At 42.6% G+C, this 26,395-nt stretch overlaps 1 protein-coding gene and 1 pseudogene across 6 annotated transcripts in view; one reads left to right on the top strand and one right to left on the bottom strand.

The window, feature by feature from the left end:
- The window catches only part of NLGN4X (neuroligin 4 X-linked), a 378,693-nt gene that overhangs the window by 326,786 nt on the left and 25,512 nt on the right, over positions 1-26,395 (top strand). The window lies entirely within an intron of this gene.
- LOC122436159 lies at positions 16,377-16,476 on the bottom strand (annotated as a pseudogene).

Below are 26,395 nucleotides of genomic sequence, written 5' to 3'. Positions count from 1 at the left end.
GAGTTTGCTCAAATCCACGTCTGTCGTGATGGCATCCAACCACCTCATCCTCTGTCGTCCCCTTCTTCTCCCACCTTCAATCTCAGCCAGCATCAGGGTCTTTTCCAGTGAGTCAGCTCTTGGCATCAGGTGGTCAAAGTATTGGACCTTCAGCTTCAGCATCAGTCCTTCCAATGAATATTCAGGACTGATTTCCTTTAGGATTGACTGGTTTGACATCCTTGCAGTCCAAGGGACTCTCAAGAGTCTTCTCCAACACCACAGTTCAGAAGCATCAATCCTTTGGCGCTCAGCCTTCTTTATGGTCCAGCACTCACGTCCGTACGTGACTACTGGGAAAACCGTAGCTTTGACTAGATGGTCCTTTGCCGGCAAAGTGATGTCTCTGCTTTTGAATATGCTGTTTAGCTTTGTCATAGCTATTATGCCAAGAAGCAGGCATCTTAATGTCATGGCTGTAGTCACTGTCTACAGTGAATTTGGAGCCCAAGAAAATAAAATCTGTCAGTGTTTGCACTTTTTCCCTATTTGCCCTTAAATGATGGAACCAGATGCCATGATCTTAATTTTTTGAATGTTGAGTTTTAAGCCAGCTTTTTCACCCTTCTCTTTCACTCTCACCAAGAAGTTCTTTAGTTCCTCTTCACTTTCTGCCATTAAAGTGGTGTCATCTGCATATCTGACATTGTTAATATTTCTCCAAGCAATCTTGATTCTAGCTTGTGATTCATCTGGCCTAGCATTTTTCATTAATGTACTCTGTTCAGTTGAGTGGCTCAATCATGTCCAACTCTTTGTGACCCCATGAGGCCCAGCACGCCAGTCCTCCCTGTCCATCACCAACTCCCGGAGTTTACCCAAACTCATGTTCATTGAGTTGATCTGTATAGAAACTAATAAAAATGTTAACATAACCTCCAGACTAACATTTTATCTTTGGATCTCGCTGAGATTTCCATTGCCTTGTTTTGTCTTAGACGTTGCACGTAACAGCCTGGCTTGTTGACTTAGAGATTTAGTCATCACATTTTATCAACTTCTCCAGGACCAGGGTAGGTCATAGTGGAGCCTGTGGAAGGAAGGTAGTTTAAAATGATTTCTGATTGTAGATTGCATTTTGCTCACCTGTACAAGAGAAGCTGTTATTTCCTTGAAAATACAACCGAGCAGTACCACTGTGTTTTATATTCCTCTTAGTGTCCTGAACACTAAGGAAAATATTCCACAGCACCCAGTCCTCCCATGGATGTGATTCTACCATTTCCTCCCATTTTTTTCCACAGCACAATAGCTATTAAGCCATTGTCCTAAAGGCAACAGAAATTAGCTTCTTACAAGACAGTGAATCCTAGACGAGCTCTAAGAAAGGGTTTGACTCATCTCTTTACCCCTTAAAAAATCCTCTCTTAAATTGCAGCTCAATTAAGAATTAGCCTAAAATAGACATTTTAATAAAAAAAAATGTGGTTATAAGTTATGGAAGTGACTTTTCAATCTCACCCCTGTTATAAGAGAGTTGAGTAAATTTAAAAGAATGTTATAGATGTTGATTGAATCCCTGAAAAGTACAGCTTCATTCCTACAAATGAGTATTTTTTTTTGTTCTTGCTGTTCAGTCACTTAGTTGTGTCAGACTCTTTGCGACCCCATGGACTGCAGCACGCCAGGCCTCCCTGTCCATCTCCAACTCCCCGAGCTTGCTCAGACTCATGTCCACTGAGTCGGTGATGCCATCCAACCATCTCATCCTCTGTCATCCCCTTCTCCTGCCCTCAATCTTTCCCAGCATCAGGGACTTTTCCAATGAGTCGCCTCTTCGCATCAGGTGGCCAGAATACTGGACTTACAGCCTCAGCATCAGTCCTTCCAGTGCGTATTCAGGGTTGATGTTCTTTAGGATGGACTGGTTGGATCTCCTTGCAGTCCAACAAGGGAATGTTGAGAGTCTTTTCTAGCACTGCTATTTGAATGTGCATTAGACATAGGTTGTTTTTTTCTCTTATGTGACATGCAGTCTGGAATAGAAGAGGTGTATGAGGAGCAGCGTATTTTGGTGTATTTCTTCCTGAAACAGTGTGGTCTTGCTGTCCTCCAGATGGCTCAGCCAAGGTAGGGAAAGTGATGAGGTGACATTCTGGATTTTTCCAAACCTACTTGCCTATTCTCCTCCATCTGTCTCTCAGAGCTGTCTTACCTGGGCAGCCAGCGCAGGTGTCTAGGGAAGCTTTAAAAAAAAATTAGCATCCAAGCAGAAGGAGCCTCCAGGCATTTAAAAATAAGAGAGCTGGCCAACGCACCACATTCTATATGCTTTGCGTTTCTAAGTCAACCCAACTATTTTAGGTGTGTCTCACTGACATTTTTTTTTTTTCCTTGTGTTGTTTTAATTTTGGAACACCACAGGGCTTCCTTATCAGATCCATCGTCATGATGGAAAATCACAATTAGGAAAGCAGACGGAAAAGACGAAAACTTCCTAGCCGAGGTAGATATTGAGGAGAGAGAAATGTTGAAAGAGATCAAACATAAGATCATTCCACGTGGTAGGAGGAGAAAGATTATTTTAAAATCTAAGGTTTTTAGATTTGTTTTCTTAAATAAATAAATTTTACATAAAGGTTTTTATTTAGAATGCATACTTCAAAGGTTTTTAAATTCATTTTTGGAGGACACAAGTTACCAGAAAAGGATGTTCTATCAGTATAGTAATTTAGCCAACTGATTTGGTGAAATATGGATATTCTGACCTTCTTTTAGCCAGGAGCCTCTTCTTAGGTCAGTCCATTGGCAGTTATGGAGATTGTGTAAGTTTGTGTGTGTGTGTGTGTGTGTGTGTGTTCATGGGTGCACACGTGTTCTCCATTCCAGTGGTCAGGATTTTCACAATACTGCTATTGTAAATATTTTGGCAGTCCTCCACGTACATATTTACACATTTGTGGGATCTAAAATGAAATGATTCACGTGAACTTACAAGACAGAAACAGACTCACAAGATTGAGAGAACAGACTTATGTTTGCCTTGGGGAAGGATGGGGGAAGGGATAGTCAGGGAGTCTGGGATGGACATGGACACACTGCTGGATTTAACATGGAGAACCAGCAAGGACCTGCTGGACAGCACAGGGAGCTCTGCTCAATGTCATGCGGCAGCCTGGATGGGAGGGGAGTTTTGGGGGCACAGGGACACTTGTGTCTGTGTGGCTGAGTCTCTTAAGCAATCAGAACATTGTTGACCGTCTATACCCCGAATACAAATGTAGAAGTTTAAAAAAATGTAAGTTCCTTTGTATTTTCATAAACTATTTCTGAATGTTCCCTTCCTCCATCAGCAGTGTTCTGCAAGTTTCCTCCCCGGTCCTGCAAATCCCGCAGGCCCTGAGCGCGCCCTGACTTCCACGCTCTCTTCCTGTTGCCTTCCTCTGTGTGTTCCGGCAGTAAACCACGCTGTCCCAGTTCTGAGGTCAGACACTTGGCATCACGGAAGAGAATTCCCCCCCGGGAGAATGTCGCAGGTGTAGAATCATCCCGCTCTCGGGAGAGAATAAAGTGCATAAAGCCGCACTCTGTAGCAGTATACCTTAAAGTGAAACGTGAAAGTGTGAGTCGCTCAGTCGGGTGCGACTCTTTGCGACCCCGTGGACTGTAGCCCACCAGGCTGCTCTGTCCATGGGGATTCTCCAGGCAAGGATACTGGAGTGGGTTACCGTTCCCTCCTCCAGGGGACCTTCTCGACCCAGGGATCTAACTTGGGTCTCCTGCATTGCAGGCAGATTCTTTCCCACCTGAGCCATGAAGGAAGCCCAGTTTAAAGGCACTTATAAACATTCTTCTATATATTTTCAGATAAATCCTGATACCAGGATGTATCAGGATTGTAAATGCTGGAAGTGCATTTATAAAGTTTCTCTTCACATCGACCTATGACCAGTTTTTATTAGCAGGACACTAAGAACCCTAATGATGTCTTTGAGTGAAGAAATAGTGATTTATTGTCCTTGCATTGTGTCCACGGCAACCCACTCCCGTATTCTTGCCTGTGCGATCCCTAGATGGAAAAGCTTGGTGGGCTCAAGTCCGTGGGGTTACAAAGTGTCGGACACAACTTAGGGGCTCAACAACAAAAACCTGTCCATAAATTAACAAGTGCTTCGATGAAATAAATAAATGTATGTACACGTATGCTTGTACTTATGTACAAATACTCATATACGCTCACTTACACATCTTATTTCTATATCTGAATAGAATGAAGGTACGGATAATATAATTATATACACATAGAGAAATCTAATATATATAATATATGGAGTTTGTGTTCAGGGTGATTGAAAAGTTCTAGAAGTGATAGCTCTAGGGGTGATGTCAGTACAACATTGTATAAGTATGTTAATACCACTGACTTCTATCTTTAAGATGGTTAAAATCGCAGAGTTTCTGTTATGGAGAATCCCATGGACAGAGAAGCCTGGCAGGCTACTTTTCATGGGATGGCAAGAGTTGGACTTGACCTAGCGCTATCCTTATCTGTTATGGATATTTGACTACAACTAAAAGCGTATATATTGCATTTGAACTTGCATCTGCAAGAATTCAAACTCTGATGTGAACACTCCCCCTAAACCAACTACAGGGTGTTGACTCTACCTTAGATACTTGATGCTAACTCCTCCCATAGGAAACTTGACCTTTGACTGTTGACCCCTGATATGAACACTGACATGGAAACTTGAACAGAACCTTCGTCTGACATTGAAATCTGACACCAAACCTCACCAGGAAGTGAAACCTTGAAACTAAGCTGGGGACTTTGACCTCTTGATTCCTGACCTTTGATTTGACCCATGACCCCAAACAGTGCATGTGGACCTGACCCTGAGCCTTGATACAAATGGAAGCTGAATATGAACCTTTGAGTTCAGTTCAGTTCAGGCGCTCAGTCGTGTCCGACTCTTTGCGACCCCACGGACTGCAGCATGCCAGGCTTCCCTGTCCGTCACCGACTCCCGGAGCTTGCTCAAATTCATGTCCATCGAGTCGGTGATGGCATCCAGCCATCTCATTCTCTGTTGTCCCCTTCTCCTCCTGCCTTCAATCTTTTCCAGCATCAGGGTCTTTTCCAGTGGGTCAGTTCTTCACATCAGGTGGTCAAAGTATTGCAGTTTCAGCTTTAGCATCTGTCCTTCCAATGAACATTCAGGACTGATTTCCTTTATGATTGACTGGTTTGATCTCCTTGCAATCCAAGGGACTCTCAAGAGTCTTCTCCAACACCCCATGAATTAAGAACGAATCTTAATTCTGCCCAATCTTGAAAAAACCCAGACCCAACCCCTAACTCTATCGTAAACCTTTGAATTGACCCTTGACCTTTGACCAGAACCCTTGACTGTTGGCTCTTGAGTCAAACACCAAAGACAGCTTTCACAGAGAGACCCTGATCCCGTGGCCTTTGAGCTAAGTCATGACCTTTGACCCCCACCACTATCATGAACTACAAGCCCTTAACATTGACTTCTGCCCCTACCGTGTCGGTCTGAAATTTGACCTTGCCTTAATCTGTCTGAATCTGAATCCATACTGAAAATGTATTCTAACCCTGGACCTTCAGTTTTCAACCTTTTGCCTTTCACTCCTTGAGTCCTGACTTTGAATCCTTCACCTGTACAGAAACCCAGTTCTGTTCTCCACCTGCCTTTCTCACCTGACTCTTAACCCAAACGCAAACTTGAAACTCCACCCTGACCCACCAGCGACCAATCTGATGCCCAAACCTGTCCCTAAACCCAGGATAGGCAATTGAGTGTCTGGGTCAGGGAGGGAGGGTGTGGAATTTGCAGACCCACAGCCCTACAGACATCACAGACTCAGACACTCACAGGCGGTTTTCCAAAAGGTTTCATTCACCAGAGATCTAGGCATTGCAGGCTTATGGTCAACCCCTGTTCCTACAGATTTCAAGGTGAAATAGACATGGCTTCGCCTGTGATCTTCCCAATTACAGACTTGTGTGATTGTGTGATGGAGAGAGAGCTGTAGGTGTCCACGTCCTGGAAAAATCCATTCCTTCAGCAAATAATTAATTGAGAACCAGAGATAGCATCTTGACACAGCCAGGAGTGAAAGTGACCACGATGCCCAGCCCAGCAGAATGGACATTTTTTTTTTTTTTGTAGTGGACAGATAGTAACTCAGTCAAAATCAAGACTCACTGCATGTTGAAGTCTCAGCTGCTAATCAAAATGAAGATTTTAGTCGCTCAGTTGTGTCTGACTCTTTGGGACCCCGTGAACCATAGTCTGCCGGGCTCCTCTGTCCATGGGATTGTCCAGGCAAGAATACTGGAGTGGGTCGCCACTTCCTCCTCCAGGGGATCTTCTCCACCCATGGATGGAATCCGCATCTATTGCATTGGCAAGTGGATTCTTCACTGCTAAACCACCTAGGAAGCCCCTTTGGCACCCCACAACCCTGTCCATGGAATTCTCCAGGCAAGAAAAGCAGAGTGGGTTGCCATTCCCATCTCCAGTGGGTCTTCCCTACTCAGGGATAGAAGCTTGGTCTCCTGTATTGCAGGTATATTCTTTGCCATCTGAACCACCAGCACTCAAACATTTCTTCAGCTTTCTTGCAGAGCATGGTAACATAGTTATCTCCGAAAGCAATTTCTACTTCTGTATATGGATGATTTTGTTACCACATTGGGTACCAACTCGAGAAACTCAGCTGCTTCTCACTTTCTGCAGAAATCCACTCATCTGTGCGTATAGGTGTGTGCCTGTGTGTTTTTTGTATCTTAGTATGTATCAGATTTAACTTAGGATTCAAGGAGAAACTCGAAACATTTTACGGTGATAATGTAAACTTAAAGCTTTCAAATAGACTATCTCTCAGCTCTTTTCATCTTTTGGGCATCCTGTAACCAGGGATTTTGTTCTGCATGTTTTGACTCATCAAACTGGCCAATTTGCTGAGCCGTATTTATAATCTGGGCTTCCCAGGTGGCACTAGTGGTAAAGAACCCGCCTGCCAGTGCGGGAGACGTTAAGAGACCCAGGTTTGATCCCTGGTTGGGGAAGATCCCCTGGAGGCGGACATGGCAACCCACTCCAGTATTCTTGCCTGGAGAACCCCATGGACAGTTAGACACCACTGACGTGACTAGGCACAGCCCAGCACCTTTATAATCTATTCTTCTTTCGGCATTCTCTTTCTGCCATGCGTGATTTAAGAAAGAGCACAATGTAACTCGCTTCTCTCCCCAAGATGCCTTTGCCTTTCTCATCAAAATAATAATAAACTTGTGCCTTTGTTAACGTAGTTCTGAGTACAGGACGGAATCTCTTTTGAAGCTGTTCTTGCCATTTGAATAATTATTATCCTCCCACCCCAGGAGCACAGTCAATAGGTCCGAATCCTCAGGAGGTTTAGTCTGGAACTTTTTTGAAAATACCTCCCAGGTGTTCAGCTGTGCCTGGAAACCCCTGTTAAAAGGTTAGAACACATTCCCCAGATGTGGCAAATTAGAACAGCAGAACATCAGGTTTAAGAAAACTTGTACTAAATGCCTTCATAAATTCTAATTGAGACTTAATTCTTTAGATTCCTTAGTTCTCGATACTGCGAAACAGCGTTTGGCACAAGCCAGGGAAGAATTAGAACACGTGTCATTGTCTACATTCCCGATAAACGATTGCTCTTTTAACCTTTATCTAACACAAGACCACGAGTGTAAAGCCAGCGCCTTCTCTGCATTAGAAAATTTAGGGTTGGTGATTATGCTGTTGTTGAACTGCTGAATTTGACCTGGAGGGTAAAAAAAAAATTTTATTTTTTAAATATCTCTAGCTACCTCATGGAGTCCTGAATCCAGTTTTTAAGGCAGTTGTAATCTTTTCATCGTTTTTAACATGAGAGAAGTTTTCATCCACGGACATGAATAATTAAATGGCTTGCTAACGCATAATCTGAAATAAATGTAGAACACAATGAATTTTTTTTTTTTTTATTCCTCTCTCTTCCCCTCTTAAACTATATGCCTTTGGCCTTACTCAGAGAGTCATAACCTCTCTGAATCTTGTTTATCATTTCCTTCTTCTGCTACATTTTATTTATACAAAATCGTCTCTAGCATGACCCTATTAATATGCTACGGGTAGACTGGTTCTGATCTTCTGTAAATTAAATCATATATTCACCTTTACCTGACATTTTGCATGGAAGGCTGTGATTTGGGGGTTCAGCCATGATGTTTGAAGAGATTCCATGATGTTTGAAGATGTAGCTTGTTTATGCATGAATTCCTCTTAGTTACATCATCATACATTTCACTTCTTCCTTTGCTTCTTTTTGGTTATATGTACTAATTTGTTGTACTTTGTAGATTCTGTACATAAGTAATATCATACAGTATTTATCTTTCTCTGTCTGACTTTTTTTCACTTAGTATAATACCCTCTAAGTCCATTCATGTTGCTGGAAATGGTTTTATTTCATTATTTTTTATGGCTGAGTCATATTCCATTGTGTGTGTTTACGTGTGTGCGTGTATAACACCTTCTTTATCCATTCATCTGTTGATGGACATTTAGGTTCTTCCATGTCCTAACTGTTGTAAAAAGTGCTGCAGTGAACATTGGGGGTGTGCATATCTTTTTTAATTAGAGGGTTTTTTGTGTGTGTGTGGATATATGCCCAAGAGTGAAATTGCTGGATCATATGGGAACTCTAGTTACTTTGAGGAACCTTCATACTGTTTTCCAAAGTGGCTGCCCCAGTTTACATTCCCACCAACATTGTATGCATATTATGTGGTTTTTCATAAAAATTGAAGAGCATCTAGTGAGTTTCTTCCAAACCTGTCATGTACCTTACGAAGAATCAGTCTTTGAGATCAAAAGAGACTCTTCACCCTTCAATAGTTGGGCATGAGGTAGTAGAAATGACATTTCATTTCTACTCCATTCACTTGACTTTTCAGCACTCTGCCTGGTGCTAGGGTTGAGGATCACAGGCTGACATAAATCTATATTTAAAATTAATTTATTCCCTTCTGTAATTATAGCAAGATGCCCACTTTATGATTTTTCTTTATAAATCCCTGCTTATACATTAGGAGTTTGGCATTCACATATACATGGCTGCTGTACATATGCAATTTACCAGATATACAATTTGGACAAGGAGGGTGATTAAAAAAATCTACATGAGAATCTAGACAGTGTATTGAAAAACAGAGACATCACTTTGCCAACAAAGGTGTGTATGGTCAAAGCTACTGGTTTTTCCAGTAGTCATGTATGGATCTGAGAGCTGGACCACCGAGAAGGTTGAGCACTGAAGAACTGATGCTTTCAAACCATGGTGCTGGACAAGACCCTTTAGAGTGTGTTGGACAGCAAGGAGATGAGACCAGTCAATCCAGAAGGAAATCAACCCTGAATTTTCATTGGAAGGATTGATACTGAAGCTGAAGCCCCAGTACTCTGGCCACCTGATGCAAAGAGCTGACTCATTGGAAAAGACCCTGATGCTGGCAAAGATTGAGGGCAGGAAGAGAAGGGGATGACAGAGGGTGAGATGGTTGGATGGCATCACCGACTCGATGGACATGAGTTTGAGCAAACTCCAGGAGATGGTGATGGACAGGGAAGCCTCGTGTGCTGTGATCCATGGGGTTGCAGAGAGTCACGATAAGTCATGCATGGACATGACTTATCAACTGAGCAACAACAGCAAAGATGATAATCAGCTATTTTCTTATAAAAATAACTCATTACTAATCAACGGTTTGGTGTCAGTTTATGCTTTTTTTTTTCCAATTATTTTTATTAGTTGGAGGCTAATTACTTCGCAACATTGCAGTTTATACTTTTAAAATAACATGGCGGTTTAGCCACAGACATAACTCTAGAAGCCATCAATATTGGTAATTAAAGGAAAGCTCAGATTCAGGAACACGAAATGAATTTGTTAATTATAAGTTGTTTTGCATGAAAAGGTCAGGTGTTATTTGAAGTTTGTATTTAACTTAATTTAATTTAATGGTGGTCAATTAAATATTTTTCCCACATTTCGTTCCTTGCATTTCAGTGAGGAAGAGTGTAGAATTTAGCTACATGGCAAAAGTGAGTAGGGTCAACATAATGGAAGTTTTCTGGGAGACTGAGCATTATGCAATATTCCATAGTCATCCTGTTGAAAGTTAGCCATGATTTCCAGTTCCACAGCCAATTGCTCTGGGGTTAGAAGCATGTTGGTTGATCCAAGGCCTCACTCGAGTGGGGAATACTGGTTGGTTTTTAAACAAATCTTGAAGAATTAGGTAAAAGGTATTCTGTTTTTCATCATATGCTGTTTCCCTTCTTAAAGTAAATTCATTTCACAGCTGCTTTACCTATGCAAATTAGATTATAAAAATACATCCACAGTGAGACCAAAAGAATATGAAGGAGTCTTACAAGTTGAATACTGTAGTAGACTCTTCATTGGAGAAATAGACTTTCAAATCTCCTTGTCAGCAAGGGCGCGTACAGTCAGTTCAGTCGCTCAGTCGTGTCTGACTCTTTGTGACCCCGTGAACTGCAGCACGCCAGGCCTCCCTGTCCTTCACCATCTCCCGGAGCTTCCTCAGACTCATGTCCATCGAGTCGGTGATGCCATCCGACCATCTCATCCTCTGTCGTCCCCTTCTCCTCCCGCCTTCAATCTTTCCCAGCATCAGGGTCTTTCCTAGTGAGTCAGCTCTTTGCATCAGGAGGCCAAAGGATTGGAACTTCAGCTTCACCATCAGTCTTTCCAGTGAATATTCAGGACGGATTTCGTTTAGGATGGACTGGTTTGATTTCCTCACTGTCCACAGGACTCTCAAGAGTCTTCTCCAGCACCACAGTTTGAAAGCATCAGTTCTTTGGCGCTCAGCCTTCTTTATGATCCCACTCTTGCATCCGTACATGGCTACTGAGAAAATCATAGCTTTGACTCTTGGGACATTTGTTGTCTCTGCTTTTTAATATGCTGGTCTAGGTTTGTCATAGCCTTTCTTCCAAGGAGGATATTTAATAATTGAGAATTCAGCAGGAAGACAGCATAGTCAAACAGTGCAACCAAAGGGGCAATTTGAGTGTGTGTTACACAGAGGATGTATGCACACAGTCCTGAGAAATATCCCCACTTCTCCAACAACCACCTTTCTGTACCCAAAACTGAACTTTCTATTGGGATTTTATTGGGTTGGCCAAAAAGTTTGTTCAGATTTTTCCATCGCATCTAATGAAAAAACCCAAACGAACCTTCTGGCTAGCCCAGTAGCTCTTTCCCAGGTCATGCCATTCACCTGTTGATAATGTGTGTTGTGATTCCTCTCCTACCTTCCCAGGGTCTTTTCTTACCAGCCTTTTATTCCTCCAGTACTGTGGTAAGTTTCAGGTGAACGGCAATGTGACTCAGTTTGATGGGCGTATGGATAGACAGATAGATGAAATGGATATAGATAATATTTTCCATTCTTGGTTATTACAAGATATTGATTAGATATAGTTTACTCTGCTATACACTAGGACCTTTTGTTTATATCGTTTATGTGTAGAAGGGTGTATATGTTAATCCCAAAAATGCAGTTCCTACTACTTTGTATCCTTTTTGGTAACCGTAAGGTTGTTTTTTGTGTTAGTCTATTTACATTTTGTAAATAAGTCAATTTGTAGTATTTTTTAGACTGCATGTTTCAGGGGCTTCACTGATAGCTCAATTGTTAAAGAATCCGCCTGCAATGCAGGAGACCCCAGTTCGATTCTTGAGTCTGGAAGATCCACTGGAGAAGGGATTGGGCTTCCCTGGTGGCTCAGACGGTAAAGAATTTGCCTGCTGTGTGGAAGACTTGGGTTCAATCCCTGGGTTGGGAAGATCCCCTGGAGAAGGGAATGGTTACCCACTACAGTGTTGTGGCCTGGAAAATTCCATGGACTGTATAGTCCGTGGGGTTGCATGTATAAGTGATATCATATATTTGCCTTTCTCTGACTGACTTCAGTTGGTATGATCATCTCTGAATCAATCCATGTTGCTGCAAATGGCCTTATTTCATTCTTTTTTGTGGCTGAGTAATATTCCACTGTATGTATGTACCACATCTTTATCCATTCTCCCAAGGCAATAGAAATAAAAGTGAAAATGGGAAAAAGTGAAAACAAATGGAACCTCATCAAACTTATAAGCTTTTGCACAGCAAAGGGCACTTTAAACTGTCTTCTTAACCAAGTTCCAAGGTTCCCATTGAAAACCGGTATCAGAAAGCTTGGGAATATTTCTGTATACATTTAAGATTACGTAAAAAAAAAAAAAAAAAAAATTACGTGAGTTAGCATGACTAGGTTTTGATAGAGATGAAGAAGAATGTCTGTCTTTTTTTTATATTTAGTTGTTAGCATTTTATGGACAAATAACAAACCAGATTAATTCTTATCCGCCCCTAGATAATATCCAGTCGTAAATACTAGGAAACCCAGCAACCAGCCATGCTTGTCTTGCAGTTGAGGATGAAATAGTGTATCTAATGGTGAGCTTCCCTGGCGGCTCAGCTGGTAAAGAATCCATTGCAATGCGGGAGACCTGGGTTCGATCCCTGGGTTGGGAAGATCCCCTGGAGAAGGGAATGGCTACCCACTCCAGTATTCTGGCCTGGAGAATTCCGTGGACTGTATAGTGCATGGGGAAGCAAAGAGTCAGACATGACTAAGCGACTTTCACTTAGACTTGGTGTGTCTAAGCAGATCAGCATATTTAGAATTTGTGCACTTTGTAAGAAACTAGTAAAATTATGTTTCACATTTGTAACGGTGAGTTACATAAATCATCTTTATTTCTTAAATACAGTTTGTAGTGCCATGTTCAGTTCAGTTCAGTTCAGTCGCTCAGTTGTGTCTGACTCTTTGTGACCCCATGAACCGCAGCACGCCAGGCCTCCCTGTCCATCACCAACTCCTGGAGTTTACTCAAACTCATGTCCATCGAGTCAGTGATGCCATCCAGCCATCTCATCCTCTGTCACCCCCTTCTTCTCCTGCCCCCAAACCCTCCCAGCATCAGGGTCTTTTCCAATGAGTCAACTCTTCACATGAGGTGGCCAAAGTATTGGAATTTCAGCTTCAGCATCAGTCCCTCCAATGAACACCCAGGACTGATCTCCTTTAGGATGGACTGGTTGGATCTCCTTGCAGTCCAAGGGACTCTCAAGAGTCTTCTCCAACACCACAGTTCAAAAGCATCAATTTTTCGGCGCTCAGCTTTCTTTATAGTCCAACTCTCACATCCATACATGACCACTGGAAAAACCATAGCCTTGGCCAGACGGACCGTTGTTGGCAAAGTAATGTCTATGCTTTTTAATATGCTGTCTAGGTTGGTCATAACTTTCCTTCCAAGGAGTAAGTGTCTTTTAATTTCATGGCTGCAATCACCATCCGCAGTGATTTTGGAGCCCAAAAAAATAAAGTCTGACACTGTTTCCACTGTCTTCCCATCTATTTCCCATGAAGTGATGGGACCAGATGCCATGATCTTAGTTTTCTGAATGTTGAGCTTTAAGCCAACTTTTTTACTCTCCTCTTTCACTTTCGTCAAGAGGCTTTTTAGTTCCTCTTCACTTTCTGCCATAAGGGTGGTGTCATCTGCATATCTGAGGTTACTGATATTTCTCCTGGTAATCTTGATTCTAGCTTTTGCTTCCTCCAGCCCAGCATTTCTCATGATGTACTCTGCATAGAAGTTAAATAAGCAGGGTGACAATATACAGCCTTGACGTACTCTTTTTCCAATTTGGAACCAATCTGTTGGTCCATGTCCAGTTCTAACTGTTGCTTCCTGACCTGCATACAGGTTTCTCAAGAGGTGGGTCAGGTGATCTGGTATTCCCATCTCCTTCAGAATTTTCCACAGTTTATTGTGATCCACACAGTCAAAGGCTTTGGCATAGTCAATAAAGCAGAAATAGATGTTTTTTCTGCAACTTTCTTGCTTTTTCGATGATCCAGTGGATGTTGGCAATTTGATCTTTGGTTCCTCTGCCTTTTCTAAAACCAGCTTGAACAACTGGAAGTTCTTGGTTCACGTATTGCTGAAGCCTGGCTTGGAGAATTTTAAGCATTACTTTACTAGCGTGTGAGATGAGTGCAATTGTGTGGTAGTTGGAGCATTCTTTGGCATTGCCTTTGTTTGGGATTGGAATGAAAACTGACCTTTTCCAGTCCTGTGGCCACTGCTGAGTTTTCTAAATTTGCTGGCATATTGAGTGCAGCACTTTCACAGCATCATCTTTCAGGATTTGAAATAGCTCAACTGGAATTCCATCACCTCCACTAGCTTTGTTCATAGTGATGCTTCCTAAGGCCCACTTGATTTCACATTCCAGGATGTCTGTCTCTAGGTGAGTGATCACACCATCATGATTATCTGGGTCATGAAGATGTTTTTTGTATAGTTCTTTTGTGTATCTTGCCACCTCTTCTCAATATCTTATGCTTCTGTTAGGTCCATACCATTTTTGTCCTTTATCAAATCCATCTTTGCATGAAATGTTCCCTTGGTATCTCTAATTTTCTTGAAGAGATCTCTAGTCTTTCCCACTCCGTTGTTTTCCTCTATTTCTTTGCATTGATCACTGAGGAAGGCTTTCTCATCTCTCCTTGCTATTCTTTGGAACTCTGCATTCAAATGGGAATATCTTTCCTTTTCTCCTTTGCTTTTTGCTTCTCTTTTTTTCACAGCTATTTGTAAGGCCTCCTCAGACAACCATTTTGCCTTTTTGCATTTCTTTTCCATGGCGAAGGTCTTGATCCCTGTCTCCTATACAATGTCACGAACCTCCATCCATAGTTCATCAGGCACTCTGTCTATCAGATCTAGTCCCTTAAATCTATTTCTCACTTCCACTTTAGAGTCATAAGGAATTTGATTTAGGTCATACCTGAATGGTCTAGTGGTTTTCCCTACTTTCTTCAATTTAAGTCTGAATTTGTAGTGCCATGAATACCATATAAATTACAAAATCTGTATGGGCTTCCCTGGGGGCTTAGTGGTAAGGAACCTGACTGCCAGTGCAGGAGACAGGGGCTTTGATCCTCTGGGTTGGGAAGATCCCTTCGAGGAGGAAATGACATCCCACTCCAGTATTCTTTCTGCAATCCTCCGAAATCCTATGGACAGAGAAGCCTGGCAGACTGCAGTCCATGGATTCACAAAAATGTCACACGACTCAGCAACTGAGCATGCAGACAGACAGACAGACAGACACATATATATATATATGTCATGCATGTTTCATAAACATACTATGATGGTAAAAAAAAATATGACTTTCCTAATAAGTTTTAAAATATTTGTGTTAAAAATGAATTGTAGCTCACAAATGAAATAAAGCTGTCGGTAAGGTTTCAAACTATCTGTCAAAATCCACTCTTGTATCATTTTCCCTCAGCTTTTATCATGTTAGTTGGGTCATTGCATGTTTATCAGAAATTCGGTTGAATACGGACCTCCATCATTTTCTCAGCGTGACTGCAGATGTAATATATTTTTTGCCTTGCCTTTCTCTTTAGACTTTGAGTGCCCAATAAACACTAAATAAATAACAAACACTGAATACACAGACTGAACAAATAAATATGCATCACCTTCAGGCAAAGTTATTCACCAACAACATTTTGCAGTCGGAGCATATAAGCTTTCTTTATTGTCTGCGTAATCTTTTTTTTTTTTTATTGAAAGTGTAGCTGATTTACAATGTTGTTTTAATTTCTGCTGTACAGAAATGTGACTAAGTTATATACATAAATATATATATCCTTTTTCATGTTCTTTTCCATGCGTGATGGTGTATCAGAGGATATTGAATATTCTTTGCTGTACTCTGTGGTCTATGGTGGGCTCTTGTTCACCCATCCTGTGTATAATAATTTGCGTCTAGGAATCCCAAACGCCCATCTCACACCTCTCCCCCTTGGCGGCCACAAGACTATTCTCTGTCTGGGAGCCAGTTTCTCTTTTGTAGTTAATTTCACTGGTGTCATATTTTGGGATTTCACATGTGATCTCATCGGATATCTGTCTTCCTCTGTCTGACTTACTTCACTCAGTGTGAAAATCTCTAGGCTCATCAGTGTTGCTGTAAATGGCATATTTTCATTCCTTTTTTGTGGGTGAATAATATTCCTCTGTGTCTGTGTCTGTGTGTGTGTGTGTACACGCATTGCATCATTTTTTTTAATCAATAATATGTTTTTTTTTTCTTTTTTATTAATGGGAAGAAAATTGCTTTACATTGTTGTGTTGTTTTCTGCCATACAACATCAAAAATCAGCCATAATTACACATGTATCCTAAAAAACATGGAGCGATCCATGAATTCTTGTGTCATGCTTGCTTAGGGGCCACGCCAATCTTTGTATTCTTCCAGTTTTAGTGCATGGGCTGCGGAAACACACACTATACCACATCTTCTTTTTAAAATTTTTATTGCAAGATATTTGCTTTACCATAATATGCCACATCTTCTTTATACATTCGTCTAAAGGTGGGCCTTTAGGCTCTTTGCATACATGGCTATCATCAATACTATCATCTGCATAATACAGATAGAGTGGACCCAGGTAGACCAGTTATCCACTCTCCTTGTGGCATTCCTTCATTTGTCAACAGACGCCTCTCTTTATTTGCTCTCTCTGGGCGAAACAGAAATAAATGGCAGGATCTGTGATATCACATTTGCAGCATAGAGTTTTATATAAATCATCTTTATGTCTTAGATACAATTTGTAGTGTCATGAAAAACATATAAGTGCAAAATGTATATGGGCTCTCCCAAGAAGCACGATGCTTTCAGATGTACATCATCCAGTTAGTTTCTCAAGCTGTGCTTTTGGACTAAGATGTACTCTTCTCAACTTCACAGCTGAGAAATATGAGGCTCTCCTGTAGATTCAAAGCCAAAGCTGACGGCCTCTGTGTGTGTGTATGCGTGTGTGTGTGCACACCTTTCTGCAGTTCTGTCCCTTTGTGATCCCATGGACGGCAGCCCGCCAGGCTCCTCTGTCCATGGGATTCTCTAGGCAAGAATACAGGAGTGGGTTGCCATTTCCTCCTCCAGGGCATCGTCCCGACACAGGGGTTGAACCCACATCTCCTGCATTGCCAGGGGGATTCTTTACCATTAGCGCCATCTGGAAAGCCCCTTACTGCATGACTCCAGTGGAGAATATTAACATGCTCCTGACCTGAGAGCAGATACCCATCATAGAAAGTGCTAGGTTGGTTCTATCACCGCAACTCACTTAATGCAGTGAACGGACTTGAAAGAACTGAGACCTTTAGGAGAAACTTGAAGAGGGACCCGCCTTGGTGGTGGGTAAGAGATGAAGTGTCATTACCTGTATCTGTGTTTGACTCCTACGTAAAAGGATGAACCACACAGGTTATGGAGTCTGTCTCCGGGTGGCTCTGTGCTCCATGATCAGATAATAAGTTTTGAAGTGAGGCTGTATGTACAGGAGGAAGGGACCTTACAGGATCCTGGCAGTCATATAAAAGGCATCCTAGGAAGAGATGGGTTTCCCAGGTAGCTCAGTTGGTAAAGAATCTGCCTGCAATGCAGGAGACTCCAGTTTGATTCCTGGGTCAGAAAAATGGCTCAGCTGGTAAAGAATCCACCTGCAATGCAGGAGACCTGGGTTCGATCCCTGGGTTGGGAAGATCCCCTGGAGAGGGGCAAGGCTACCCACCCCATGGGGTCACAAAGAGTCAGACACAACTGAGTGACTTTCGGTTTCACCTTCAGGAAGAGATGGAAGATAATGTGTACAAAGAGAGATGGAGATGCAAGGTGTATCCCAGGGGACAGTCATGTGGAATGCGGTAGATTTGTTGGCTAAACGGCGTGTGTCGAGCACGGCCAGTGATGTAGAGTTTGACCATGATGGATGGCCCTGGACATCCCACTAATACATTTGACTTTCACACAAGATTGTTGTGTTGTGTGTATACGTATGCATGTTGGTATACAATTGCTTAAAAGGCAGTTATACATGGGAAGAAAGCACAGTTTTTAAAAAGTAAGTGTGAAAATCACTTATAGCCACCTTCCTAGTATTAGTCACTCAGTCATGTCTGACTCTTTGCAACCCCATGGACTGTAGCCTGCCAGAACGCCTCTGTCCATGTGGATTCTCATGGCAAGAATACTGGAGTGAGTTGCCATTTCCTCCTTTAGAGGATCTTCCCGACGAACATGGGTCTCCTGCCTTGCAGGCACATTTTTAACCATCAGAGCCAGCAGGGAAGTGCCTTCCTAGAAACAGACACTATGAACTGTTTGATTTCCTTGCAGAGTTTATATTTCACACACCCTTCATGTTATGTTCGTAAAAATGGGATCTGTAAGACAAAGTATTCCGTTTTCTCTGAAGACATCTTAGCAGTGATCCTGTGTTTCCACATAGAAATACTCTGCATTATTTTATGTACATACGCAGCCTCCTGTTACATGGATTCAGCCAACAGAATTCATGCAGCAAATCTATTCATGGATTTTGAGATCGCCGTCATTGATGTTTTTTATTGTTGTTGAGTTGCTAATTTGTGTTCAACTCTTTGCGACTCTGTGAACTGCAGCCTGCCTGGCTTCCCTGTCCTCCACTATCTCCTGGAGTATGCTCAAATTTATGTCAATTAATTTGGTGATGCTGTCCAACCATCTTACATTCAAAATTATAATCAATAGGTACACGCTTGGCCAGTCAGTGGTTAAGACTCTGTGCTTCCTACACAGAGGTCACAGGTTCAATCCCTGATCAAGGAACTAAGATCCCACATGCCATGAGGCTTAGCCAAAAAAATGAATAATTAAAAAAAAAGTTTCTGAGCATTTTCTCAAAATAAACTTTGTTGTTCTTTGCCAAAAAAAAAAAAATTTCTGAGCAATAGAACATTGTAAACCGTCGCATGGCTATTTCTGTACCAATACAGATTTTTATAGAAAGCATTTATGGAAATAGAACTGCAGAGTCAGAGGGCTTCAGGTTTTGATTTTCATGTGTTTTGCCCTTTTGTATACATTGGGGAGCGCCATGATTATATGGATGGTGTAGAAATGGATTGGAAGCATCAAGGTTGAGTGAGCGAATCAGACCTCTTATCTTGGACACTGAGATGCAACCTTGAGGAGTGATGAAGTGTATGAGCTATTCAAGAGATCAAATCAAAAGGATTTGACAACCAGTTTGAGTGTGTTGTTGTTCAGTCACTAAATCGTGTCTGACTCTTTTACAACCCCATGGACTAGAGCACACCAGGCTTCCCTGTCAGCCACCAACTCCCAGAGCTTGCTCAAACTCATGTCCATTGAGTCGGTGATGCCATCCAACCCTCTCATCCTCTGTCATCCCCTTCTCTTGCCCTCAATCATTCCCAGCATCAGAGTCTTTTCCAGTGAGTCAGTTCTTCACATCAGGGGGCCAAAGTATTGGAGCTTCAGCTTTAGCATCAGTCCTTCCAAAGAATATTCAGTGTTAATTTCCTTTAGGATTGATTGGTTTGGCTGCCTTCTTGCCCAAAGGACTCTCAAGAGTGTTCTCCAGCACCACATTTCAAAAGCATCTGTTTTTTGGCACTCAGACTTCTCATCAACAAATCTGGATAAATATTCAAGGATGAGGTTTTGATTTAAGAAAAAAAGAAAAAAAATCTTGTTGGCTCAAAGGGGTTTGGCTCCAGACTGGCTATTGCCAAATTCTCATCATCATGAAATATGTTTATCAATGATCTTCACCTTTTGATCAGCGTTGTATGATAAACAGGGTTTTGCCACTTTGTATTTTGTTTCCAGAACTTAATGAGTTTCAGTTTTGGAGATCCAAATATTTTCAGCTAAAATAATTTAATACATCCGTGTAGCCTCAGTGTAAATTGTCAGTCAGGGATAGAATATGCTTTATGAAAATAGTGCAAGGAATCCCATTTATACTGTAATGGGCCTCAAGTTCCGAAACACATGCTGTAGAAATCATGTGTCCGTCATCATTCTCTTAGATTTAGTCTCCTGACATGGGAAATTGCTCTGACCTGTGCAATATTGAGATGACAATGAAATATCATAGAAGTAGCTTTAGTTATGATGTGGGCCGTTTTTAAGCAAAATGAAAACTAAAATCAGACACAATCCAAATAGCTTTGCCTATCCCGCCCAGAGAATTTAAATGTTTTTCCAGTTTCATCCCATTCTTTAGAACCTATGCACTTTTGCTAAATCATAAATTAACCCAATAATAAAAATTCAGTAAGTTCCTCAGTGATCCAGTGGCTAAGACTCTGTTCTCCCAAGGCAGGTGGCCGGATTCAATCCCTGGTCAGGGACCTAGGTCCCCCATGCCTCAACTAAGACCCCACATGGCCAAATAAAGAAAGAAATATTTTTTTTCCAAAGGAAGAAGGCTTCAGTTTCACCTCATAACAAACACACCCAGTGAATGATTTTCTGTAAGCATCAAAGAACACAAACAGGCAATTACTGTCCTGCTTCGTATTTCTACCTTAGCTCTGATTCTCGTTACACAGATTTCTGTTACAGCTAATTTACGCAACCTAAAGTAAATTGTGTCTATTCTCATTGAAATGTTTTCATTTACACATTTCCTTTTTGCTTTTACTCCACTGAATTAAATATTGTGTGTACAAATACAGAATTCTCTCTCAAATGCAAGCATGTATGTATGTGTGTGTGTGTATATATACATGAAAAAAACAAAATAAAAGTGTTAGTGACTCAGTCATGTCTGACTCTTTGTGACCCCATGGACTGTAGCCCTCCAGGCTTCTCTGTCCATGGGATTCTCCAGGCAAGAATACTGGAGTGGGTTGCCACAGCTTTCTCCAGGGAAACTTTACTTCTGAGCCACCAGGGAAACCAATATATATACACACAGAGACACACACACACACATGCACACAAATGTGAATGAGGGATTCTGATATTATAAAAGCTAGTGTTTTTCTATATTTTGCAAATCCTCATGATACTCTAAAGAAACAAAACCATCAATCTAGGTCATTCTGCAAACATATACATATAGATGCACCCATATGTAGAACTCCTTTTGAAATGTGGTTGAGACCTTAGATTACTTCTCTAAATTCTAACAGAATACACACCTTGAAAATGAAAATGCTTTTCTTCTATGTTCACTTCAGAGAAGGCAGTGGCGACCTGCTCCAGCACTCTTGCCTGGAAAATCCCATGGATGGAAGAGCCTGGTAGGCTGCAGTCCATGGGGTCGCAAACAGTCAGACACAACTGAGTGACTTCACTTTCACTTTTCACTTTCATGCATTGGAGAAGGATCTGGCAACCCATTCCAGTGTCCCTGGGGAATCCCAGGGACGGGGGAGCCTGGTGGGCTGCCGTCTATGGGGTCGCACAGAGTCAGACATGACTGAAGCGACTTAGCAGCAGCAGCAGCTGCAGTTATTATCTTCTATTTAATGATCACCAAAAAAAAAAAAATGCCTACTGTGGTTGTTGTTAAGTGGCTCGGTCATGTCTGACTCTTTGTGACCCCATAGACTGCAGCACGCCAGGCTTCCCTGTCCTTCACCATCTCTCAGAACTTGCTCAAACTCATGTCCGTTGAGTCGGTGATGCCATTCAACCATCTCATCCTCTGTCATCCCCTTCTCCTCCCACCTTCAATCTTTCATGCTTAGGTAATGAATTATTTCTCAAGGGATGACATCATCTGTGGCATTAAAGTCATGTTGTAAACAACTGAAGTTTAGTTATTAATACATCTGACCCCACTGGGCTTCTTACGGCCAACTTGAAGTGGACAGAAAGCTGCGTGTTCTGGAACCAGTCTCCTAAACTCTTGCAGTTCAGTTGAACGAGGAACATTTAGATCCGGGTTAGCCATCCTAAAACCCTCAACTTTCTGTTCCAGAGCAATATTTAGACCAAATACGATGCACACAATACTCATTTCATTTAATGTGCAATGAGAGAAGGGATTTAGGTTCTTCATCTTTTCCATGAATCACATTTTAAAATAAACACCCAGCCACTTTGCACATCTCGTTTGTGTGTGTGTGTGTGTGTGTGTGATTTTTTGTTTTATTCCTTCCAGTGCTTTGAATGAAACTCAGTGTCAATCTAGTCCCTAATCTGTCTAAATTCAAGTGACTTCTTTTGTGCATCTCTCTCCTTGTTCATTTAATGTTGTTGGTGGGGGTTGTTGGCGGCTTACTGATTTACAAGCTTCACTTCAGTGACAGTCACTCTCAAAGACCAATGTTTCATCAGCTGAGATGCTTAGAGGATTTGGAGCCAGGAATATTTGTCAGTGAAAAGGAGCCATTTGTTTAAAATCACCGGGTTTGGCCAGTCAAGGGACTGGCTTCTGTGAATTCATCTCTAGCACATGAGGAAGGTTGCGAGCTTATCTGGGACACTGACCCCTTCAGACCCTTCGATCTTTGATAAAGTGTGAGATTGTTTCCCAGCTGACAAGCTGCTATCATGTTGCTCATACCATCCCACCCTAGGAAACCCCCACCCCATGGTCTGCCTGGATTATATCAAGCATTGCAATTTGTTTCATTTTGCTTTTAGAATTTCTGATGTGAAACATTTCTAAAGGCTTTCTTCCATTTGTGAAGCAATGTGGCTTCTGCTTTATGTTTTGGTTTTTTTTTTTTTTTGGCCACAAGACTGGTGGGATCTTACCTGCCTGTCCAGGGATCGAACCTGCACCCCAGCCCCCTGCTTTGGAAGGTAAAGTCCTAACTGGACCACCAGGGAGATCCATCACATGCTGTATTTTGACAGTTAGGCTAGGAAAGCAGTATGATCTCATAGGGAATATAAAATCACTTGCATTCATTCTGGTCCTGCAATGGGAATTCTGACACAGTGAAAAAAAAAACAAACAAAAAAGGGGAAGGATCAGGGAAGGGAAAGTTAGGGAGTTTGGGATGGACATGGACACACTGCTGTATTTAACATGGAGAACCAGCAAGGACCTGCTGGACAGCACAGGGAAGTCTGCTCAATACTCTGTAATAACCTTATGGTCACCAGGGGGAAGGACGGGGGAAGGGATAGTCAGGGAGTCTGGGATGGACATGGACACACTGCTGTATTTACCATGGAGAACCAGCAAGGACCTGCTGGACAGCACAGGGAACTCTGCTCAATACTCTGTAATAACCTGATGCTCACCAGGGGGAAGGATGGGGGAAGGGATAGTCAGGGAGTCTGAGATGGACATGGACACACTGCTGTGTTTAACATGGAGAACCAGCAAGGACCTGCTGGACGGCCCAGGGAACTCTGCTCAATACTCTGTAATAACCTTATGGTCACCAGGGGGAAGGATGGGGGAAGGGATAGTCAGGGAGTCTGGGATGGACATGGACACACTGCTGTATTTACCATGGAGAACCAGCAAGGACCTGCTGGACAGCACAGGGAACTCTGCTCAATACTCTGTAATAACCTGATGCTCACCAGGGGGAAGGATGGGGGAAGGGATAGTCAGGGAGTCTGGGATGGACATGGACACACTGCTGTGTTTAACATGGAGAACCAGCAAGGACCTGCTGGACGGCCCAGGGAACTCTGCTCAATACTCTGTAATAACCTTATGGTCACCAGGGGGAAGGATGGGGGAAGGGATAGTCAGGGAGTCTGGGATGGACATGGACACACGGCTGTATTTAACATGGAGAACCAGCAAGGACCTGCTGGACAGCACAGGGAACTCTGCTCAATGTCACGTGGCAGCCGGGATGGGAGGGGAGCTTGGGGGAGAGTGGATACGTGTATATGTATGGCTGAGTCCCTTCACTGCCTACCTGAAACTATCATAACACTTTTAATCGGTTATACTCCAATACAAAATACAATATGAAAAAAAAAAAAAACTGAAAGAAAGTCATCCCTGGTTGTAGCAGTAAATGAAGATTCCACGTCAGATGGTCTGGAAACACTAGCTTCAAAACACCCCACGTTCCTTTGCTGGGGTTCAGAGACACATGGAAAGCTGTTTCCTGCAGACCTTTTGGAAGGAGGTTAGAATTGCCAACATCAAACCTTTCCATGGGATGCTTTTAGAAGAAGTAGGATCTGCCAGGGTGCAGAATGTTAATGGTCCCCCCATCATAGAGGTTATTGGACAGTCACGTTCTGCAGGAGAGACGGTCGTGTTTCACTGTGGACCGAGGGTCTCTGATTTCCTAAAGAACTTGTGGTTTACCATCCATTGCAAATCGCAGTCACACCTCCAGAAAAATAAGGGAAGAGGTCATTCCGTGAGAGCAAAGCGTAGGAGAGAGGCAGATGGGGGAGGGATGGGTTAAAACCATAACAGTTCTGCCAGAAAATTCCTGGAGCCTTTAGGAAGGAATCACCTCTTTGCTGAATGGAGGGAGAGAAGCTTTCTCTTTATGGTTATTACCCGGTACCCAAACTGTCATTATCAGCCAGCTTCGTCCATAAAGCCGGCTGAAAGGGGCTTTTCCCTTGGAGCAAAGTGGGATTCATTTTATGAGAAGGCATGTAAAATGCAGGAGGGATGAATGCAGGGGGCAGGGGGGATTCCAGAACATTCTTGGGCAGGAAAGACTAATTAAGAACTGCTAATTACATAAGGGAGTGCCTGGTAATGTCTGCACACTCCCATCCTTTCACTTAACTAGAAGCCACCCCCGTGAACTCTCGAGGGGAGGGGATTTGTGTGACGTTCCGTAAATGTGCATCCTGGCAGTTGACATCCTTGTATGCACTCGGGCAAGGAGGTTGGGAGTCCAGATGATTGCAATTTCCGAGCAACAATGGCAAAGAAAACCATTCTTGCTGGTTTTCTTTGAACCAGGCCATTATTTCCCAATCCCCTCCTGGTTCACACACCCCATCATGCATAAGGACGTGGGCAAACGATGGGGAAGTAAGCTCCTTCCTTCCCATAGGTTGGTGTAAGAGCTCATCCTTTACGATTTTGTTTTAGGTTTTGAGAGGCTGGTACTCTGGGGTTTCTTGGGTTGCTGCTGGCTTTGGTTGTACGCTCAATTGCTCAGTCATGTCTAACTCTTTCGGACCCCATCAATGGAAGCACGCCAGGCTCCTCTGTCCAGCGGATTTCCCCGATAAGAATACTGGAGTGGGTTGGGTTGCCATTCCCTTCTCCAGGGGATCTTCCCACCCAAGGATCAAACCCACACCTCCTGCTTGCCAGCTGAACTCTTAACCACTGAACCACCTGGGGAGCCCTCCAGGTTTGCTTAGGGATGTCTTTGAAGGCATTGGTTCTCATTTCTGTTATTTTCAGTCCCAAATAGTCTGTCTTCATAGAAACACTGTAGTTACTGGCCATGCTTATTTAATAAGCAGTCCCTGAAATATGTGACCATCATAGCCTTTGCAATAAAGAGGAAAATAAAAGAAAGGAGAAAAATTGGAAGCGATGACAGATTTTCTCTTCCTGGGCTCTAAAATCACTGCAGATGGTGACTGCAGCCATGAAATTAGAAGATGCTTGCTAAGAAGGAAAGCTATGACAAACTTAAGCAGTGTATTAAAAAGCAGAGAAATCACTCTGCCAACCAAGGTCCATGTAGTCAAAGCTACGCTTTTTCCAGTAGTCATGTACGGATGTGGAGTTGGACCATAAAGAAGGCTGAGTGCCGAGGAATTGATGCTTTTGAACTGTGGTGTTGGAGAAGACTTGAGAGTCCCTTGGACGGCAAGGTGATCAAACCAGCCCATCGTAAAGGAAAGCAGTCCTGAATATTCATTGGAAGGACCGATGCTGAAGCTGAAGATCCAATCCTTTGGCCACCTGACGGGAAGAACTGACTCACTAGAAGAGACCCTGATGCTGGGAAAGATTGAGGGCAGGAGGAGAAGAGGGCGACAGAGGATCAGATGGTTAGACGGCATCACCAATTCAATGGACATGAACTTGGGCAAACTCTGGAAGATAGTGATTGACAGGGAAGCCTGGTGTGCTGCAGTCCATGGGGTCACAGAGAGTCGGACACAACTTCCAACTGGATATCAACAACACAGAGGAAATATATTGGGACTTTGTGTAGGGTCATCTAAGAATGGGAAGTAGGGGGGGGAGAAATTTTTATGACTCTCTTCTTCCCCCCAGAAGGCTTACTCAAGACAGATTTGCATGTAAAGTTGGATTAAAGTTTGTGCTACTATTTAAGCTCGGCGGACGCTTCATAAAATATTCATAGTTTTAAATCTGAGCGAGAGAGCATCTGTCTGTCCCATACAAAGACTTCAAGCATCAGAGGAAAGCAGAGGTTCCAGATCAAGATATTTCTGCAGTGTGAACCCAAAAGGGCA

This window comes from Cervus canadensis, chromosome X, assembly GCF_019320065.1.
Source record: "Cervus canadensis isolate Bull #8, Minnesota chromosome X, ASM1932006v1, whole genome shotgun sequence".
Taxonomy (NCBI): domain Eukaryota; kingdom Metazoa; phylum Chordata; class Mammalia; order Artiodactyla; family Cervidae; genus Cervus; species Cervus canadensis.
The sequence above is the reverse complement of the archived record's forward strand: the minus strand, read 5'-3'. Positions and strand labels throughout refer to the sequence as shown.